General features: G+C 46.5%; 1 long non-coding RNA gene across 1 annotated transcript; it reads left to right on the plus strand.

Moving 5' to 3' along the window:
• The first annotated feature begins 1610 nt into the window (after positions 1-1610).
• LOC138443813 (uncharacterized) lies at positions 1611-6694 on the plus strand. The gene is made up of 2 exons (XR_011258311.1): positions 1611-1821; positions 6323-6694. It is a non-coding gene; the product is annotated as an uncharacterized lncRNA (long non-coding RNA).
• Positions 6695-7515: the final 821 nt, after the last annotated feature.

The raw sequence follows: 7515 nt of genomic DNA on the forward strand, positions 1-7515 counted from the left end.
CCTCAAAGCCTCTTTTTTCATTGGAGTGTAGCTGATTTACAATGTTGTGTTAGGTTCAAGTATATAGCAAAGTTATTCAGTTTTATATATACATTTTTTTCAGATTCTTTTCCATTATAGGTTATTATAAGATATTGAATATAGTCCCCTATGCTATACAGCAGGGTTTTTTTTTTTAGGTTTTTTATATATATATATATACATAGTAGTGTATAATTTTTAATCCAAAGCTACTAATTTCTCTCTCTCCCAATACTTTGCTCTTTGGTACTATAACTTTTTCTATGTCTTTCTATTTGTTTTGTAAATAAATCCATTTGTATCATTTTTTTTAAATTCTACATGTAAGTGATACCGTGTGATATTTGTCTTTCTCTGTCTGACTTATTTCACTTAGTATGGTAATCTCTATGTCCATCCATATTGCTGCAAATGGCTTCATTTCATTCTTTTCATGGCTGAGTAATACTCTATTGCATATGGTGATGATGGTGGTTTCGTCACTAAGTGGGGTCTGACTTGTGCGACCCCATGAACTGTAGCCCACTAGGCTCCTCTGTCCATTGGATTCTCCAGGCAAGAATACTGGAGTGGGTTGCCATTTCCTTATCCAGGGGATCTTCCTGACCCAGGGAGCGAACCCAGGTCTCCTGCATTGCAGGCAGATTCTTTACCTACTGAGCTACGAGGGAAGCCCTTCTATTGCATATATATATGCATAAATGTGTATATACACACCACATTTTTGTCCATTCATCTCTCAGTGGCATTTAAGTTGCCTCCATGTCTTGGTTACTGTAAATAGTGCTGCTATGAACATGGCATGTATCTTTTTGAATTAGAATTTTCTCTGGATGTATGCCCAGGGGTGGGATTGCTGGATTACATGGTGACTCTATTTTTAGTTTTTTAAGGAACCTCCATACTGCTTTCCATAGTGGCTGCACCAATTTACATCACCACCAACAATGTAGGAGGGTTCTTTTTTCTACACACCTTCTCTAGTATTTATTATTTGTAGAATTTTTGATGATGGCCTTTCTGACTGGTGTGAGGTGATACCTCATTGTAGTTTTGATTTGCAATTCTCCGATAATTAGCTATGTTGAGCATCTTTTCATGTGTCTGTTGCCCATTTGTATGTCTTTTTTGGAGAGTTGTCTATTTAGGTCTCCTGTCCACCCCAAAGCCTCTTGGGTAGTCTGACTCCAGAGCTGAATTCCAAGTCATTTGATCATGAATTGAATAAACACAGACACTGCATCCCTACCCCTCCTACACTCGAAGCACTGATAAAGCCTAAGGTCTTTGGTGACACTGATAACAGTTTCATCAAAAAGTCGAGTGCAGCCTGTGCTCCCTTGGGCTGGCCCATGAGTAAGATCCAGGCATCAGTGACACCAGGGAAATGCTATCCTGCAGGGAGATACCCAGCATCCAACAGCTGGGCTCTTTCCCATATGCTTGTCCCAACCAGCCCATATGCTGTCCCCAACAGCAAGTTCCCTCCCTGCTTGAGACCCCGAGAGACACTCAGTTGCATGACCCTTTGCAAAGACCCACAGAGGGTGAAAAAGATGGGTGTGGCTTCTCTGAGGCGCAGTCAGCTCACAAAGGTCTGACACAGGCAGGAAGAGAAACACCTCGGAGGTCCTCCCTTTTCAGAAACTGAGCCCTGGGGCAGGAGCACAAATGCTGTTCCCTCCTGTCTTAGCCTTTTCACCTTCTTATTTCTTTACCACTGCGAAGGCAACACTCAACAGGCCTGTCAAGACACCATCCCTGCCCTGGAGATTCAGAATCTGTCACCATCGCTATGAGGTGAGAAGGAAATTGCAGTGCTGAGGTTTCTTGCTTCTTCCTCACTGAGACAGACAAACCCAACTGTCAACAAACCCCAAACCAACCAACCAACCAAGTGATGCTGGGAGGTTGCTGGGCAGCAGGCTGCATCTATGGCAGACAAGATCATGAAATGGCCTGGGTGCAAAAACCAAGGTCATGAAAGAGGATGAAAAGGAGAGGAAAAGCTTGTGAAGGGGGGGTGCTTGGACTGAAAAGGGAGCGAGGCCAGTGTGCGTAGGTTCCCCAGGTACCCAGTGAGGGAGGGCCAGCCAGTGAAGAGGAGAGGAGCGTGGTGGGTGGGGAGGGACCTGAAAAGAGGGCAAAAAGGAAGAGCTTGAAAAGAAAAGCAACCGTGCCAGAGAACCAACAGGATTAGGACATTAAATATCCAGACCCGCAGACAGAGCTGTACTGTATATAAGTTGTGCCTCATGGATCTGACTTAAAAACAAGCTGGGAAAGGTGTCAGCAATTACATACTACAGCTCAGCTATGTTAAAAAAAAAAAAAAGAGGATAATTTAGGCTTTTATTTCTTAGAACCAACATAAGCTTCTTCACAAATTCTTATTCCCGTTAATCTTAGGTGGGAGAATTTAAACTTGCCAATTAAAGGAAAATGAATCTCTTTCACTTTAAAATCATTTTATTAGATAAGTTCAGCTGCTTTTGGATAAATATTCAGTTCAGTCCCTGCCTGGACTATTGCTGGCTCTCCAGGTGTACCCTTCTTGCCCCTTCCCCCTTCTGTCCCCATGCTGTATATAACTCTGGGACAATGGACAGGGTGGCTGGTCTGGATCCTGAACCTTGAGTCATCCTCTGGTCCTCAGTGACGTCTACAGAGATGTCCTTCACCCACCAGGTCTGCAGGCATCCATGATTGAGGTCCTGGCTGGTAGGGCCTGCTGGTTTACCTGGCTCCTCGGTCCTGTCTGCTGGTTCTGTACATAGACACCTGCACCTGTTTCATGTAGCTATTTGTTTTCCACTTCGGAAGACAGGTCCACAAGATCTCAATTTTCAAAGCAACTCAGCATTCCCTAGCAGCCTTGGACATGTCTGGGTTTCTCCCAGGCCATACTCCAAATAGTCAAAGCTATGGGTTTTCCAGTAGTCACATATGGATGTGAAAGCTGGACTATAAAGAAGACTGAGTGCCAAAGAACTGATTCTTTCGAACTGTGGTGCTAGAGAAGACTCTTGAGAGTCCCTTGGACAGCAACGAGATCAAACCAGTCAATACAAAGACAATCAACCCTGAATATTCATTGGAAGGACTAACATTGAAGCTGAAGCTCCAGTACTTTGTGTGTGTGTGTGTGTGTTGGTTGCTCAGTTGTGTTCATCTCTTTGCAACCCCATGGTCTGTCCATGGAATTCTCTAGGCAAGAATAGTGGAGTGGGTTGCCATTCCCTTCTCTAGGAGATCCTCGCAACACAGGGATCAAACCGGGGTCCCCTGCATTGAAGGTAGATTCTTTACCATCTAAGCTACCAGGGTAGCTCAGTACTGTGGCCACCTGATGCAAAGAGCTGACTCATTGGAAAAGACCTTAATGTTGGGAAAGATTGAGGGCAGGAGGAGAAGCGGGTGACAGAGGATGAGATGGTTGAATATCACTGATTCAATAGACGTGAGTTTGAGCAAACCCTGGGAAATGGTGAAGGACAGGGAAGCCTGGCATGCTGCAGTTCCTGGAGTCACAGAGTCAGGCATGACTTAGCAATTGGACAACAAGAAGGCAGGGGGAATGGGGACATCTCCAGTCCCTCTCCCAGACTAAACATACGGTGCAGTCATCTCTGCTTTCCTGAGCTGCCTCAGGTGGGTGTGGGGACACGCCGTGTGGGCGGCACCCCAGGGCTCCAGTGGAGGAGCAGGGCATGCATATTTTGTGTTTCTGGTCTGCTCTCAACCTCTGTGGAGGTTCTCTACTATCCTCCACGCTGGCAGCAAGGTTTGACATGGGTGGAAGAGCATCAGCTTCTGGCCTCCCACCCCTCCCGCTCCCCCTCCAAGCAGCACAGGACTTTGCACTTCCTCTTTCTGATTCTCAGGGACTTCCTGTTTTGTCGTTTGTTCCTTCTTCCCTGCCCCATGGGTTTTGTTCGAGACAATATCCACCTTTCTCTTTCCCTAGGCAATGAGCCCCATGGTGCAGTGAGAGAATGTCGCTCACTGCTCAGGAAAGTGTTTCAAAACACTACCTCCCTTACTGTAGAACTTTAGGAACAAGGAGTCATTTCGAAGGAAGTGTTGTTTGTTTGCTTGCTTGCTTGTTTGTTTTAGCCCTGATGCTCGGCTTGCAGGATCTTAGTTTCCTGACCAGGGATTGAACTGACGGCAGTGTCAGTGTGAAGTCCTAACCACTGGACTGCTAGGGAATTCCCATCAAGGGAGTGTTTTTGCCGGCATACTAATAAGGGTCAGTGTTTTAAATGATACAAGTTTTTTTTTTTTTAATTAAATTCTCATCCACTCAGATAAACAACAACTACTTCATTAACTCTCCCATAGTCATCTCCTCAGTTCTCCCGCAAGCCTGCTCTTCCTTCTGTTTCCTTTTTTTTTTTCCTCTGATGTATCACGCACTTTCTCTATTTATTTATTTATGCGGCTGTGTTGGGTCTTAGTTGTAGCACACAGGGTCTTCATGGCGTCATGCAGGACCTTTGGTTGTGGCGTATGGACTCGGTAGTTGTGGCACACGGGTTCTCTAGTTGTGGCATGCAAACTCCAGGGCACACAGGCTCAGTATTTGGCACCCAGGCTTAGTCACTCTGAGGCACGTGGGATCTTAGTTCCCTGATCAGAAATTGAACCCACTTCCCTTGCATTGTAAGTCGGATTCTTTAACCACTGGGCCATAGGAAAGTCCCCCTCCTCTGTGTCTCTAATCTACCTGGACACCCAAGTCAGAGATTAAGAAGCCTCCTAGACTGCTTGTTTCATATTCAGTCTATCTGAACCTTCTTCCTCCTTCACCTGCAAGAATGGCTGTCTCTCTTCTCTCATCCCCATCACTACTGCCTACATTCAGGCCCTTTTGGTTCTCACCTGGATTGTTGGAAGGATTACAATCAATCTTTCTATACCCAGACTTGCTTACTTGCTTTCGTCCTTCTTGCCACTGATGTGAACTTTCCCAGTATATATCACACCGTGTCATGTCTCCACCTAAGACTGTAGTTCCCCGTGCCTATATCACACGGCACTTACCCATCTCTCAAGACTCATGTCCTTCTGCTACGTACACAACCTCTAGTCCAGCCAAACAGCTTGCAGTGGACTGGCAATGCTGTGCTGGGCAGCCGTGTGACTTTGCACATGCTGTTTCTCTGGCTGGAATGTTCCTTCCCACCTTCTTATCATGCAACATTCAGCTCAGAGATGTCCTTCTCCTTGAAGCCTTTTTGGTCCTCCAAGCAAGAACTCTAAGCTTTTTCTCTTTTAAAAACTTTTAATTTTGTACTGGGGGTATAGCCAATTAACAATGTTGTGATAGCTTCAGGTAAACAGAAGGGATTCAGCCATACTTGTACATGTGTCCATTCTCCCCCAAACTCCTCTCCCATCCAAGTTACCACATAGCATTGAGTAAAGTTCCATGTGCTGTACTGTAGGTCCTTGTTGGTTAACCATTTTAAATATAGCAGTGTGTACATGTCCATCCCAAACTCCCTAGCTATCCCTTCCCCTCATCCTTCCCCCAGCAATCATAAATTTATTCTCTGTGGGTCTCTCTCTGTTTTGTAAGTAAAAGAACTCTATGCTTTCAAACATCATGGTACCAACTTGCCTCTCTTAGGACACGCGCCACACAGAATTTATATCATAGCACTGGGCTGTGGGCTCCTTGAGGCCAGTGATCAGTTACAGTAATCTTGGTGTCTCCAGCAGGTAGCACGAGTGTCTGTCTCAAGCTAACTGAGTGAATGGATAACACTGAGCATCAGCTCTGGATTGGGAAGAGACCTTGAAGGTCCCTAGTTTCAGTGTTTGCATTTTCCAGATGCTTCTCTGAAAGGTTAAGTCAACAGGTTGACCTCACGCAGATAATTGATAACAGAACCAGACCTGGTCTTTGAATCTGAGAACAGAGCATTTTCTCACTATTCTAGACACAGCAGAGGGGAGTAGAGGTTGGGGGGCAGGCTGTGGGTTGGGGTTGGTGAGAAGACAATAGAAGCAAAAATTTAATTCAGGGCCTGGTATAACTTACTCTCAAGCAGGAAACGGGTCAATCCCACAAAGGGTTTTGGTAAAACCCGTGTTACTCTCGCCTGTGCAACTGGAGAGAGTACACGACGTCAGCGTGAGCAGCCGGCACCTGAGGTTACAATAACAATGCTGCGGAAGAAATTTAAATCAAAGCCTCACTTGCTTGCTACTGATTTGTTTGAGGTTCAGTCAGTTTATCTAGCCCAATTATACAACCATCACAATTTTTTTAAATTTATTTCTTTAAAAACAGAGTCTATGTTTAAATAAACCCATCCATGGGCTTCCCAGGTGGTTCAATGGTAAGGAATCCGCTTGATGAAGGAGACGAGGATTCGATCCCTGATCCAGGAAGATCCTGCATGCCTCCAAGCAACTAAGCCCGTGCACCCCAACTATTAAGCCTGTGCTCCTCAATAAGAGAAACTACAACAATAAGAAGCCTGCGCACTGCAAATAGGGAGTGGCCAAGTCTCCCCACAACTAGAGGAAAGCGTGAGCGGCAGCAAGGACCCAGCGCAGTCAATCAATCAATAAAGAAATTTTTAAAAGGATCATTGGCAACCCTTAACAGAACTTAGTAACATTTACTTAAAAAAAAAGGGAAGAAGAAAAAAAGGAAAAACCCAGCCATATAACCTTCACCTTGTTCCTCCCGGAACAAGTGGGGGAGATGGAGGGTGGGCTTTCCCAACCCAGATGGAAGCAGGAATTCGAGGCTTATTTAGGGCATGAATGAGGACAAGACACTTCACTGTTCTGCGCCTCAGCTTGCATGCTTGTGGGAAATAGAGGTCATGCGAGTTCTCCCCCATGGTTGCTGTGGGAATGAAAAAAAGGCACTAGGGCAACAGCCAGCAGAGTGGGTGAAGCCTGGCCTGGAGCCAGGGCACCAGGGTCGGAACTCTGGCTCCACCCTGGCAAGGTGTGTGACCTCAGACAGGTGGCTGCCCTCTCTGTGACTCAGTGTCCTCTTTGGGGGGTGGTCGTTAGGACCCATGTGGTGCTCGACAGAGGCTGGCACATAGTGCACACCAGGTAAGTGTAAGCTGGTGGAAATGCTGGGTCTAGTGCCAGGTACTTAGTACAGGGGAGCCCTTTCCTTCTTCCGCAGCCAGAGGGAACCCCATCTGTGCATCCGTTTGGGGATGTCCAGCCCTTGGTTGTGGTCTTCAGCTCCACCTGTATCAATCATGATAAATCTGGAGGAACCACGCCCTCCCTTTTCTCTGTTGAGCCAGTGGCAGGTAACTCTCTCTCTTGATCACTGGAGTCACCACACGTTGACCCCTGGCCCAGATACCTGGAGCCCCTCTCCCCTACCCCTACCCCAGGAGGTGCAAGCCCCTTCTTGGGCAAGGCCTCTGCTCCCAGGTCAGGGCGGCGTGGTCTCCTGCCCAGCCTGACACAGGGTGCTTTGTTCAGTTCTGCAACCTGGGCCCCAGC

Source organism: Ovis canadensis, chromosome 7 (assembly GCF_042477335.2).
Source record: "Ovis canadensis isolate MfBH-ARS-UI-01 breed Bighorn chromosome 7, ARS-UI_OviCan_v2, whole genome shotgun sequence".
Classification (NCBI taxonomy): Eukaryota; Metazoa; Chordata; class Mammalia; order Artiodactyla; family Bovidae; genus Ovis; species Ovis canadensis.